Source organism: Squalius cephalus (genome assembly GCF_949319135.1).
Source record: "Squalius cephalus genome assembly, chromosome: 7".
Taxonomy (NCBI): Eukaryota; Metazoa; Chordata; class Actinopteri; order Cypriniformes; family Leuciscidae; genus Squalius; species Squalius cephalus.
In genome coordinates this window covers 30,705,892-30,720,280 of record NC_137128.1, presented here as the reverse complement: position 1 = coordinate 30,720,280, position 14,389 = coordinate 30,705,892, and positions in this window count along the sequence as shown.

The following is a 14,389-nucleotide window of genomic DNA, read 5'->3' as shown; positions in this document are numbered from 1 at the left end:
TGATCAGTAGGAGAATCATATTGATCCGCATCACGCAGAGCTGAAGTACAACTAAAACAATGTTTTTCCACAACATGCATGCAGTTTTGTTTTTTAACAGCTAGAAGGTCCAAAAGTTAGGTATACCTTTATTAATATAAATAAAATACATCATATGATAATATATCTCTGCTTCAATTAAGGTATCTTTAGCTAGTGTCCCATTAAACCCAAATATTAAACATATTAAAGGAAAGAAATAAAATAAAAATAAAATAATATCCATCTACTCAAAAATGTGAGGCAATCGGCCCTCCACTCTATTTACTTTAATTGAACTTAATTTACATAACTTGAATTGGTGCACACAACTGTGACAAGCAGGTAAATGTTAACCATTTTAACTGAACAGTTAATGGCCCTATTAACTCTTCCCATCAAGTAAGAACACACAGTTTGTAATTTCTCTGTGGTGGGTACAGAAACCTGCCCTTGGCAGTGACTGATAAGCTCATTCTCACCTCCAGTTCACACTGAAAAACTGAGAAAACTTATACAAGACCCAACAAATAGTGTGGTTCTAATAATGATGCTGTGATGATTGTTGTTCATGGTGATGGTTTACTTTCATCCAGTTCTCATTTTCTCATTTGCCACCAAAGGTGTCGCAATATCTGTGAGAAATGTCATAGGCATTTGTTTAACTGATCACTCTTCTATTTCTAAAGTATGAGTGTGACAAACCCACAATTGATTATGTGGTGAGATTTCGGCTGTCAATAAAGGCGTGGCATCCTCTACCATTCAACGCTGTTTGGAGTTGGGAAGTGGGCAAATTGCTTTAAATTACTGACTTCCATTTAGAACAATTAAAGTAAAGGATGAAATGGAGAGTGGTTTGACAAAGAGTTTTAAAATTCACCTCCTCTGAACCAAAATGCTTTGAATTTTAAAGGTACAATTCACATAAAATGGGTGTGTTCCAAACTTGTATGCATTTTTTTTTTTTTTTTTTTTTTTTGTTATCTGTTGAACATAAGAGAAGATTTTTAAAGAATGTTTTTGTCCATACAATGAAAGTCAGTGTTCAACCAAATTTCCATTTGGGAACAATAAAGTCTACTTTGACTTTGAAGTAAAAAAATGTAACAAAATAAAAAATAAACTTTGATTTTGAAGTAAATGGCCTTCATCTGGACTAATACATTCTGAATAGCTATGTTTCTATTCAAAGTTGCGAAATTTAACTTATGTACAAAATTGGAATATCACATAAAACATTTGTGAATAAAGTAGTGTTTCCATCCCATGATTTCAAGAGAACAAAATCGTCAATTGCTGGGGAATTGGCGCATAATATCTATAATAAAAATGGAAGTTGCTGCAATCGATGAGGCCACTGTGTCTCTTTTTTCCAACATCATAAATGACTTGTGTCTCAGAGCACACAGAAAAAGTACTGAGACACTTCTGGAGGTCATTATACCAAATCATTTTGAAGACAGACTTTGGTTCACACATTTCAGAATGATCAAACGGCAAACCGGCCCGCTGGTTAGTCCAGTTATCCAATCACATCCACTGTTGAGGCAAAGTCAAGTTTTTCATTGTGCAACGAGAGATTTGTTCACTAAATGTGTTTCCATCATAGTTGTATCATAAATGTATCAGCCTCAATTTGAGCACATAAGTTTCTTTATGCACATCTCTAGAATTTATGCGCATCTTGGCATTTTCATCCAGCGTTTTTTATGCAATATCCCCCAAAATGGAAAAAAATATCCATAAAAATGGATGGAAACATCGCTAATGACATATTATGTCCATGTGCATCAACATCTAAGCAACACGACTCCCAGCTTACTAGTATAAACCACAGGATTTTTTTTCTTTCAGAGAGAGTTGATGGGATGAACTCCAAGGGAATGACATAAAAAACTTAAAAAGACAAAAATGAATCTCCTCACTTGTCTTCTTTAATCTGTGAGAGTGTACTAGAGAGAGAGAGAGAGAGAGAGAGAGAGAGAGAGAGAGAGAGAGAGAGGGAGAGGGAAAGGGAGAGAGGGGGAGAGATTGATAATTATTTAATACATTAATGCATCATTTTAGCAGTAGCTCTAGAGAATTTCCAGAGCTGGCCACAATAGAGGGCACTTATTTCCTTTAATAATTTGGCAGTCTCTTAAGTGCACTTCCTGCTCTGTTTAGCATCTCTCCGTTCAATGTTCCGTCCTCTGCTCCTGTGGCCTGGGCTGAGCTCACTACACTGTGTGGTCCAAGGTTACAAATATGATTTACAGCAACTACTGAGAGGAGCCTCCTTCGTAGAGAGTGGGGAACACATACTGCATCCATGTGAGAGCAGGAATGTGTTGCTGCCGTTACTTGCTGTTTATCTGAAGAAGCGGTATGAGCGTGTGAGACTGCGGAACGAGTGCAGGAAAATATGCATCATGAATACTTGCTCACAAGTGAGCTGTGTTACATGTTTAATTACACTAAGGTTGTGTTTACAGTATAGATATTTGTTAGTATTACTGAATCTGGTACAGTGTTAGATGTGTCCAATATTTGAAGCACTTCACACAGGATAGTTAAAAGTATCTCTTTCTGTGAAGCGTCAAGCCTGGGAGATTATTGGAAATGAATGTGTTTCCCAGTTCTTGGAAGCAGAAATATCCATGGAGACTTCTGGTCAGCGCACCTTGTTGATTTATGAGGAAGTTCTGAGGGGAGTTTCACTCTGTCAACAGCACAGCTCATTATACATATTCACGCATCACAAACAAGACCTCCAATATTTCAGAAAGCCTCAGACAAATACCATCTCTCACTGAGGTAGAGCAGCATTCATTCTGCAATGCTAGAAATGAACAGTTAAAGTGTGATAGACAAAACTTGAAATGCCAACACGCAGTTGTACTAATTTGAAAATAACAAATTATAATGATATCATTTGACTTTGATTGTATAAAAATGTAATTTTTTTCTACAACAAACATGGTTATGTTAACGGTGTGGTTTTATGCTTAGCTTTAGGTTTTGGTCATACGTTTTTTTTTTTTTTCTGTACTATTTCGCCATCTCGTACAAATGATCATGACTTATCACGAGAATGGGTGTATTAGGTGTTTAATGCAATGACATGCAGACATCTTAATGTGACTTAAGTGTCCAAAAGTGTACAAATACTTTTTGTATGCTTTCATACTATACCAGTAAGAAATTATACCTTGTACGACCTCTCTAAATCCTCCTCAGGATTGTACATTAAACAACAAATATAGACTGTGATTGGACAGCACAGCGGTTGTTGCGTCACATTGCAACAATGTTTCCTAACCAGATGTGATACAATAAAATGACAAAGTTCTCATATGAATTTAATATAGGTATACAGTAGTAACAATAACATGGGTTATCAAAGTCATCACTGATGACTGATCAAAGCAACAATGCCTCAATCCAACCGTAGCACTTTCAGTCAAGAGCTTCCTTTACATCAGCCAATCATTATTAGCTCTTCAAAAGTGAAGAGGATCAGGAAACAGAAATGATCACTTGCATGCTTGGTTGCATCCGTGAAAGCCTGTTAGCAATTAATTTCAGCCAGAGCCTGACATACAAAAGTAAAGTTTTGTGAATATTTGAATTAAATATGTGAATAACACTAATGTGTAAGCTTATACATTTTTAAAAAAAAAAGAAAGTGCAAATGCATGTAGAATTAGCTACTCAAAAAGTAGCTGAGCCATGCGTCTGTCACATTAGATGGTGACCAGTGACCTCGTCTAAGCACATTCATGCACTCAATGGTTTTTTTTTTCCCATAATTACTGCTAATCACTTCACCTCTGACCCCCATAATTGCTTCCTATCAATGCCAACTGTTGACGTTCTTAAAATAGAGGGCTGAAACAGCCAGGCTTCCATTGACCCAATACAACACCAATAATTACACTATTATCCTTAGACAACGACTATTGATGCAAAGAGTATATGCCTCTAAAAAAGACTGCATTCAGTGAAATATATGGTGTTTGAGGGATAATGTTAGATTATGATATAATTGAGAATAATGTGGCAAGAGGGCAAGAACCAGCCAGAATAAAAGCATGTTTGTGTGTGTGAGAGAGAGAGAGAGAGAGAGAGAGAGAGAGAGAGAGAGAGAGAGAGAGAGAGAGAGAGAGAGAGAGAGAGAGAGAGAGAGAGACTAAATGCCATGTTATATGTGACAAGAATATTATCCACTGTCAATTCAATGTTTAAATGCATGGTTAATTTCTGTATTGTGTTGGGAAATCATTACCTCTTAAAGTCATGGAAAATATTAGACATGGGTGTAATAGAAACAGTTAAGATCATGGTTAAAAATTTGCCAGTCACTCATGAGAGAATACATTTTTGTAATATTGTTACATTATACAAATGAACAACATAAGGTTGCAATGTTAAACCAAGAAAAAATGTTGTCCTTTGTTCCCCCTCATGTTCTTTACACATGAGAAAACAAAACACATTATTTTTGTTTTGACATGTCCAATAACTGATTTGTAATTAGAGTTATTTTTTTCTTTTTGAAATTAGCCTTATAATTACTACAATAATAAAACAACATACATTTGGAATATTTTAATAATAACATAAAAAACAACACTAATATAATATGTTGAGCTGAAAATTGCTTGTGATTGTTAAGCTTAAAATGTCTTCAGAACTTCAGAAAGAAGGTTGCTAAAAGATGAGTCATTTAAGCAAACAATTTACTTTCCGGATGAATACCGTTGTTTCCTGTTGAGCAACCAACTGACTTTGTGAAATAGTAATTTATTTTTCTCAAAGTAAAAATCTCTTGTTCTCATTCACAAAAATGGTGTCCTATTTTCAATAATAGGAATGTGAGAAAATGATGAGAGAATGTGCATTTTTCCTTTAATTGCAGGTCCTAATGTCTCTTCAACACTGTTGCTTTCACAAGCAGTTTTTCAGCTTCAGTTCCCAGTTCCCATTGGAATCATGCGAGAGAGAGAGAGGATACATACAGCATACAGCGGATATAAAGTTTTACTATATTAATCAGAAGCTTATGGAATCATTAGACAAAGGTAATGTGCTGCTCATTATTTATTAACAGTGGTCAGGGCAGAGTTAAACTATCCCATGGTTCTCCAGACCACCTTGTTAATTGTAATTCCCACAGGAACTATTTCACGTGTGCACAGTGGAACTCAAGACACGTACAGTTCAACCAGCGCAGACATACATCTTAAAATAAATACTGGTTCTGCAATAGGCCTATAATCTAAAATCATACAAAATGAATAAAAGTGTTCTTTAATACAACAATAACACATCAAACATATTTAAATAAAAAGAAATGGCACATCAAAGAAAGCTTTAACTGTTTTTTTTTTTTTTTTTTTCAGTTGACCTTGATTCCCCTCCAAACTCCGACCTCTTGGCAGGATCCAGAGGAATCCTGACGGCCCCTAATTAAACTGGGAACTTTATTTTTAGGAGTGTGGCCTCGATACAGCTGTTCCCTTTTATTGAGTAGCAGTAGTGGAGGCTGAAGTTGTCTTTAGGTACCCTCACTGTGGTGCACACAGACAAAGTGAGCCCTGTCTTTGGTTGGCTAAATGGCGTCTCTTCGGATACCGGATTGCACAATGAAACCAGAAGCCCCAGGCACGAAGCCCGAGCCACTGAAGTGGTCAGAGAGGAGACTCCTAAAAATATCCCTCAGTCTCTTACTCTCTCTCTCTCTCTCTCTTCCTCTGTCTCTATCTTCTTCTCCTCTTTTAATTCCACTTTTCACCATCATGACTTCTTCTTATTCCTCATCCTTCCTTCTTCTGGTTTACAAATAACAAAATGTGTCACGAATCGCTCATTCTGCAGAAGTAAGCAGCCGAAGGGAATTAGCTGGCGCTGCGTGTGTCAGAGGCCTCAACCAAACATGACAATTCTGTCATTATTTATTCACCCTCATGTCATTTAAAACCCTTAAAGTCCCCGTGAACTGGAAGTTGCAAACGACTTTTCTCCAGTGTTGGGACGTATTTCCAAGTGAAACGGAATATTGAACAGAGGGCAGGGTTTTACTTCAGCGCTCCTCCTCTCCATCTCTGCTCATAGCAGACTAGCGGTTCGAGGGGAGTGGTTAAGCGTTTTCAACCCAAGCCGTCAAACTGACGTCATCAGAGAAGGAACGCCATTCCTGACCGGAAGTAACTTTTCAGATTTTGATTAAAGATTACCACGGCAAAAAAAAAAATTCTGTGTATTAACTTGCACGGATTACTTGTTCACTACAAGACTAGTAATATGCGCTAACAAAGTAAATAGGGTCAATTTTGATTTCATGTCGACTTTAAGGCTTTATTTTTGTCTGTGTAACACAAAATGAGAATTGGTAAGATTGGTAAGATTGTTCCAAAAGGGGGGGAGTAGGGTGAACTATCCTTTTAATGGGAGAGCCTGTCGTGCCTTTCCCCCCTCTTTTCTGTTTAGTGTTAGTGAAACTAACAGTACACAGCTGTAAGATTTCAGTCTGACATCACTTCACATGGACACTTTATATCGATAGTGCAATTTGAACATTTTACTAACTATAAGTAAATTATAGTAGCAACTACACGTCCACCAGTCACTAGAGTATTAGTAGACTGTCTGCTTAATATCTGCTAACACTTTATGTTAATGGTCTCCAACAGATATTCCACTGACTATAACGTCAACTTGGAATTGTAAGGTTCTGACATTTTTTCCAAAATTGAGTTATTCACATATTCTTATTCTGTGACAACTTATTTAGATTATGTGATGTTTTTAAAAAAGTTGTGTACATTTTGGGACGTTTTTGAAGTGCACTCAAAACCGCTCAGAATGCAGATAAAACCTTATAATTCCAAGGTGGCGATAAGTAACTTTGCAATACATGAACTTATTCTACTTACCCTAACCCTATCCTAGTCTACTAATAGTCTAATGAGTTAGTTGACATGCTGTTGCAAATATTACTAATAGTCTTATAGTCAGTAGAATGTCAAAAGTGGACTATTAAAATAAATTGTAGCCAATACTTGTACAAGCACACTATTGGAAAGGAAGAAAGAGAGGTATTTCTGACCCCAAAGGCACTTCCTTCACAGGGGTTTGACAGGCTAGAGGTGACTTTAATTAACAAAGCGGCCTTGTTAGTGTCATGTCAGGACAGAGACTTTGGTAACCTTAACAGCTTGGAAAAATTCTATTTTTATGACAATGTGCAGCAGTGACCTGAAAAAGCCCATGGCGTTGTGTAAATCATGAGCATAGCAGTCAGGTATTCACAGCTGTGCTGATATTCAGTAATATGGCACGATTCTAAAAATCAGTTGATCAGTTACATGAGTAGGGTGACCGTTTATGGATCAGTACAATTTTTCTATCAAAAGTGACACTAAAGACTTTTAAACTGTAACCAAAGATTTCTATATCAAATTAAAGCTGTTATTTAGAATGGTCTATTTATCCTTCCTATTCCTGAAAAGTCAGTTTACACACAATTATTATAGCAATTACAGCTTTTAATTATAAAACTTTTGAAATAGCAATTCGTAACATTATAAATTTCATGTCTGTAATTTTTAATAATAAAATAATATTTCAATTTAAAGCAACATTGGTGAAAAAAAAAGAGATAATTTTCTTTCAAAAACATGAACATTTCATAATTGTCCATCATCTTGGATGGATTTTTTTTTTTTCACTGAGCTTTTTTAAATGCATTATAGGATTGAATCAGTCAAAACAGAAACAGTCTTTGCTTTAGCAGTGTGTAATGTTTTAAAACACTAGCTACATAGGCAGCTCACAAAGGTTTTGGACCAGAGCCATCATCACCTCAAGAATCTCTTGACTGATGAGGCGGCACATAGGATGAGCACAGATTCAAGAATCTCCTTGCGATCCACATTTAAACCACTATACCTCTGCACATTCAGCGTGAACTCCCGTATATCACCGCTAACATTTGGAGACCTCACAACTCCTGATTTATAAGCTATTTTATAAATCACACACTCTCACATGTCTGTACATTTAAGCCTTTACAGCCCCCGGATGGTATAAAAACCTCCATTGTCTCCACATTTCCTTTGTTGTTGTAGCGTCTGGAGGCAGTTTGGGGAGATGTATGGAAAGCCTGACTGAGCCAATGCTGACATTAAGCCTGAAAGAACACTCTGTGTCCAGGCAGAACAGAGGACACACACACACAGGCATCTAACACACTCACCCAAATTAGCAAGGCAGAGTCAGCTTCCCATTTGATGCATAATTACAATAGTCACTGCAGTTGTCTGGGCACAAGTTCAACTCCTCCTCAAAGAGACAAGATAGTTAACAGCTAGCATTTGTGTGGCAGTGAAGACTGATATAAGAGCTGACCAACCACTAATTACGACACCTTGATTTGAACCCTTCCATGCGTAAAAATAAAATGGGGATTTAACAATTATGGGTGACCACTGTATAACACTTAACAGTGCTCGTTTTCTGTGGTTTTATGGCTGAACCCCAACCATCTGCAATCGATGAAAACATCCTACCAAGTGCATTATTCACAACCAACCACATCATTTAGACTTTAGAGGCCCCTAAACAATGCTTATTTAGGGTCGAGGGTGGTGCTATATGTCTCATGCTGGTTCTCATTAAGTGAATGGATGCTTCAGTCTGTCTCCTTCAGTTAAGCCCACTGATGAAAGGCTGGGGTTGCTTCTATTTTAGAGAACGACTGATCCGTAATTTTGGAGACTTTCTGAATCGCTAAACCATAACCTCATGAGTTCATGAATAAGAACTTGATAAACTCATAGTGCATATTTGGTTAGACTGAGGCTAATGCAATTCAATGTACTGAAAAAAACACGTGGATTAGAGCTTTACAATGAAATATATATATATATACACTCTAAAAAAGCTGGGTTGTTTCAACCCATGTTTGGGTCAAATACGGACAAACCCAGCCGTTGGGTTTAAAAATTTGAAACAACAGCATTTTTTAGAGTGTATTTGAATATTTAGGCCGCACTATATGTATGAATAACATTGCATTACATAACAAAATATCAAACCACATGGCACTTATTTTAAAGAAATCTTGAAAAAAAAAAATTTTCAAGAAAATTTATTTGAAAAAAGGTTTGTACGGTTTGAAATTATAATACTTAGGCTATTGTTCAAAATCAAGACACAGTATAACACTTTCTGGTTATTAAACTTTGTGGAACCATGAAAATGGATTCAAAGTTTAAAATTGATTTGAATTTAATTTATTTGAATTGATTTTGACATGATCAAACACACACTTTTCTGAATGTGAGTAAAGTAGAACCAAACTAGTTTGTCTCAGGACAAATCATAGTTTGAAATGTATTTCACTCAAAAATGAAACATCTGTCATCATTTACTCGCTCTCATGTCGTTCCAAAACTTTCTTTCTTCTGTGGAACGATGAAAAGATGAAACAATTTATTTTATTTTTTTGTCTATAAACTGAAAGTCAATGGTGTTTAATGTTGTTTTGAAACCAACTGACTTTTTTTTTTTTTTTTTTATGGACCGAAACAGCTGAAATATTATGTCATACAGGGTTGGAAGAAACAACAGTTTAGTAAATGATGACAGCATTTTCATTTAGAATGAAAAACCCCTTTAAGTGTCCAAAAATGTTCAAATACTTTTTTGGGTCACTGTACATTACCAAAGGCCATCCTGGTCAACAAAAAAAAAAGAAAGAAAAGAGACTATTAATACATTACAGGCAAATGAACAACAGAACTGCTAATTCAACCAAAAACTGCAAAGGATCCAATTACACCCCATAATGGGACTGGGACATGCACAATGTGAGTGACAAAGCCTCTCGGAGAGACGCCGTTGTGTACACAGAGCCTGACAGCACATGTGAAAGGATTTGATCCTCACCCCACCTCCATCTCCGGCCTGCTTTAGACCTAGGATGCAGCGCCACAAACATTTCTGTCCTAAAGTCAGCTGTAGTAGGGCACTAATCCATGAAAGCAGCAAAAGACACTCACTTGGTGTTCACAGATTTACATAAAGGAGTATGAATGATGAATAACGGCAGTTGGAACCTCGCCTGGGAACGACCTTATGGATTTTTCAGCTCTTTCCCTCTGGCATACTGAGACCCACCGCTTTAGTTGAATCTGCTCTGAGAACTGAGCACTTTAACAGCCATTTGTCACATGGCACAGGTAATTCAGAGTTAGGCACACCCTGGGTAAACCTCCACGGGCTGCCATGATGGGACTTGTTTGCATGTAACAAGCAACATCGCCTTTCCCAGCCTCAGCTCGACACAATATTTTAAATGGCAAAGTGCTGAGTAGGCAGGACCATACGCATTATAGTGCCAAGAGGCAGCATTCTTTCCAATCAGCCTCTTTCATGTGAAACAACTGCAGGGATGCACTGGTGACATATAACACTGTATGAATGTAATGAATGCTCTTCATGAGGCAGGTCTATGCATGAGTATGATGGTTCACTGGATCTCTGCCAGTGCAAATACTCTCAGTAACTGATGTCTTTGGCATGCACTCTTTTTTTTCCACAGTAATATGAATGGTAAGCGGTTAATCTTAGTCACGACTCACGCACAATGCAGTGACGGATGATTTGCTTTTTTTCATAATAGTGTATATAGAGAAGTGCTTTCTGAGCACATTGGAGCCATTGTGTAAAACGTCTTCAGAAAGCAGCCGAAGAGTTGAGTCTTATCAGATAGCTGGCAATTTAAAGATCAATGGCATGTTTCTCCAGAGACACTTCAAGATTGTGTCAGAGAAAGGCTTGCATGAACAGACTTGCAATAAATACAGCCTGTAGAAAAGTTTATCATTATATTCACACTGTGCTTCATGATTGTTGCGTGATATTGATTAATTACTTTATACAGCAGTTATATAAACCAGAAGTAAATATCCAGAAACATGCTATTGTTTACCAAGGGTAAAACATTTCTAAACTTACAAATAAAATAATTTATAAACTTACAAATGATTTTGAACTTTTGAACTTTCCATTCATCAAAGAATCCTGACAAAAACGGTTCCCACAGAAATATTAAGCAAAACTGTTTTCAACGTTCAGAATAATAAGAAATGTTATCTGCGCATATAAGAATGATTTCTGAAGGATAATGTGACACTGGAGACAGCAGTAATGATGCTGAAAATTCAGCTTCGCATCACAGGAATAAATACATTTTTTTAAAACATATTAAAATAGAACATTTGTAACAGTGTTACTGTTTTAAATGTGTTTTTGTATTAACTGTACATAGATATACAATGTATAGACTGACTGTCTGGAACTAAGGACTTGAGCTTAATTAAAAAGCAGATTATAGATCTTATTTACAATGCACAATTATTGGGATATCCGACTAGTTGATCATTCTCAAACTGATTAATGAATCTTTTTCTCTTGTTCAGACCAACAGTTCCGAGCAGAAAAAAAAAGATTTCGGCCAGTAAAGATGGCATGATTAAATAAAAATGTATATATGTTCTTCAACCTATTTAAAGTTTTAGTATTAAACTAATATTTTCCTTTGAACAAATTCAGAGCATAGAGATGCAGTCAAAATGGTCTGGTGTATTTGCAGTATACTATCTAGTGTAAAAAGATCTTCGGTATACATTCTAAGTATGGAGACATGAACCCCAACACTTGCCATGCCCATTGATAGGCACGTTGAATGGGCCGTATACTTCTATATATAAATATCTCTATTTTGCTGGCACGTTTTGCTCCCCTTACACAGTGACTGTTAAGCCAATGATCCTGATTCAGAGAAAAAAAATCATTTTTGTGTTTCTCTGTAAAAACCGCATGTATGACAGGTGCAGCTGGATAATATTCCTAGATCTCTCACCTGTCTGTCTTTAAACAGATCAGGCGCAAACTAACTTTAATACATGAATAGATAAAAAAACCCAGCAGTCTTATTTATAGTATTCAGGTGTTTGAAACCTCTTCTCAATTCCCTTGCAGGCTTCCTTATCTGACAGCTCGCACTGCTTCATCGGTCTGCTGCTGTCTGCAGCAGAGCCACAAAAGCTTGTGTCTTTTTCTAGTTACAGTTCAGATAGTTCCTTTAAACGTGGATATGCGCTCACCAATGAAACCACGTCTCCGTGTCTATTGAGGTTTCCCTCTCTAGTGATCTGTTTTAGTTATAAAGCAGAGAGAGAGAGCAGTGGAGGAACATGCTCTCACCTGATCTTGGCACAGGTTGGTAAATGTGCAGATGTGAATTATTGAGAGCAACTGTGAAACAAAGAGATATTGTTGTTGTGAACTCACGGATGCATTGATGTGCATGCATGAGGTGTTGGCTTATTACTCCTTCACTGTCCTATAATGGGACACTTGGTGTCCTACATAACCCCCACGAGGAATCTCCGGGACTGCAGCCAATCACTTGGTGCTATTTGCTGCCATGTCCAGCATTGAGTACAGGACAGGCCGATCCTAAAATACCAACATAGATTTTAGAATAGTCATTGGCTCATTTCCAATAATGCCGTAAAGAACATGCAAGAAAGTTTGTTTCTAAGAAAATCTATAAATACAGTACATGGTGAAGTAGCTATTTAGGTCTTCAGAAGCGCACAACAAACTGATATTTAAGTAATATATTTTATAACAGATATTTAAATAATACTTTATGCTGTTTGGACAACATATTTCATATTTACAACACTTTACATAACTATATAGGTAACACTTTAAGGTCTCATTTGCCAACAATGCATTAGTTAACATATGAGCAATATTTTTACAGCATTTACTAATCTTTGTTAATGCTAATAAAAATGTCCATATTCATGTCTCAGACAGCAACATAGTGTCGGCCCAGATCCGGCTCACGTCTGGTACGCATTGAATCCACAAGTACCAGATGTGGCCCGGATCTGGGCCGACACTATGTTGCTGTCTGGGGTTAGTTCACAGTACATTAAATAATCTAAACAGATACAACTTTTGATCTTAAAAACGTATTAGTAAATGTTGAGATTGACATTAACTAAGATAAATAAATGCTGTAGAAGTATTGTTCATTCATGTTAACTAATGTAGTTAATGTTAATGTTAACAAATTATACCTTATTGTATTTTTTTAAGCCATATAGCTTTTTGATCCCAAGTTTTAAGATCATAAGGAGCACAAATAAAGTGTGTGCAAACTTTTGTCTATTCTTGTGCTTTAACAGGCACTGACAGTGTAAGACACATGCAAGTGGTGCAATACTTCATGGCTCATAATGAGTCAGCAGTGATCAATGATGAAGTCACTAGTGATCATGATTCACCATGACAGCCGATATCAAACAGAATATCAAGCTGTATTAGATGTGACACAATTCCACACGGACAGACTCTATTTGATTAATTAACAGCATGACGAAGAGTGTCCTTCTCAATGTCTAAACAGTGTCACCCTCAAATCGGAAATGAAGTTTTGTAAAAGTGCCAGTCAGAGAAGCACTTGAAAGTCACGATCCCCGTTTCTACATCGAGGATGAAAAACTGAAGTTGATTATATTGAATCCTCCACAGGAAGATAAAATGTAAGGGTTTTGTCCCCCAAACACACACACACAGCCTGGCCTCTGTTAAACTAGGATAAAATGACTTGTATTCATACTCAGCGTGGTTCAGTGCTGCTGCTGTTGCTCTGGATGGAGAAATTTTGGCACCAGAAGATGCATTTCTTTTTTGTTCGAGTAATTCTAGTCTTGGCCTGCAGCTGTCAGATGTTTAGCCCTTCTGTTTGTAACGTCCTTTTTTTTACCACCAAGACTGTCAAGCAGTTCCTGAAACAGTTGCAATCATAATTATTCAACCCCTTGACCTGCAAGACATCTTGCTACAGAGAACTAATTTTTATGAAAATAATTCAACAAAAGCATCAGTAAACTATTACAGAAAGTTTATTAATACACATTTGAGGGATTCTGAGAACATAAAGTTGCTGAAAAATTTATTTGGCTCCAAACATTTATGTACAAAATTATTCAACACCCAAAAGCCAAATTTTGTGCAGAATCTTTTGTTCTTTATAACCTCCAATAAACGCTTCCTTTAAGTGCTTAGAAGATTCTGTCACATATTGCAATCTTGGCCCATTCCTCACTTGAAAAAGCTTCCAGGTCACTGACAATCTTTGGTTTTCTTTCTTTCTTCATGAGATTTAAATAAAAAAAAGACTGTACAGACCACTCAAGAACATTCTACGACTGATACCTGAACCAAGCGTAAGTAGAATGAATGCAAGTGGATGAATACTTTGGGATGACGGTCCTGCAGGAAAGTCCATTGATCATCA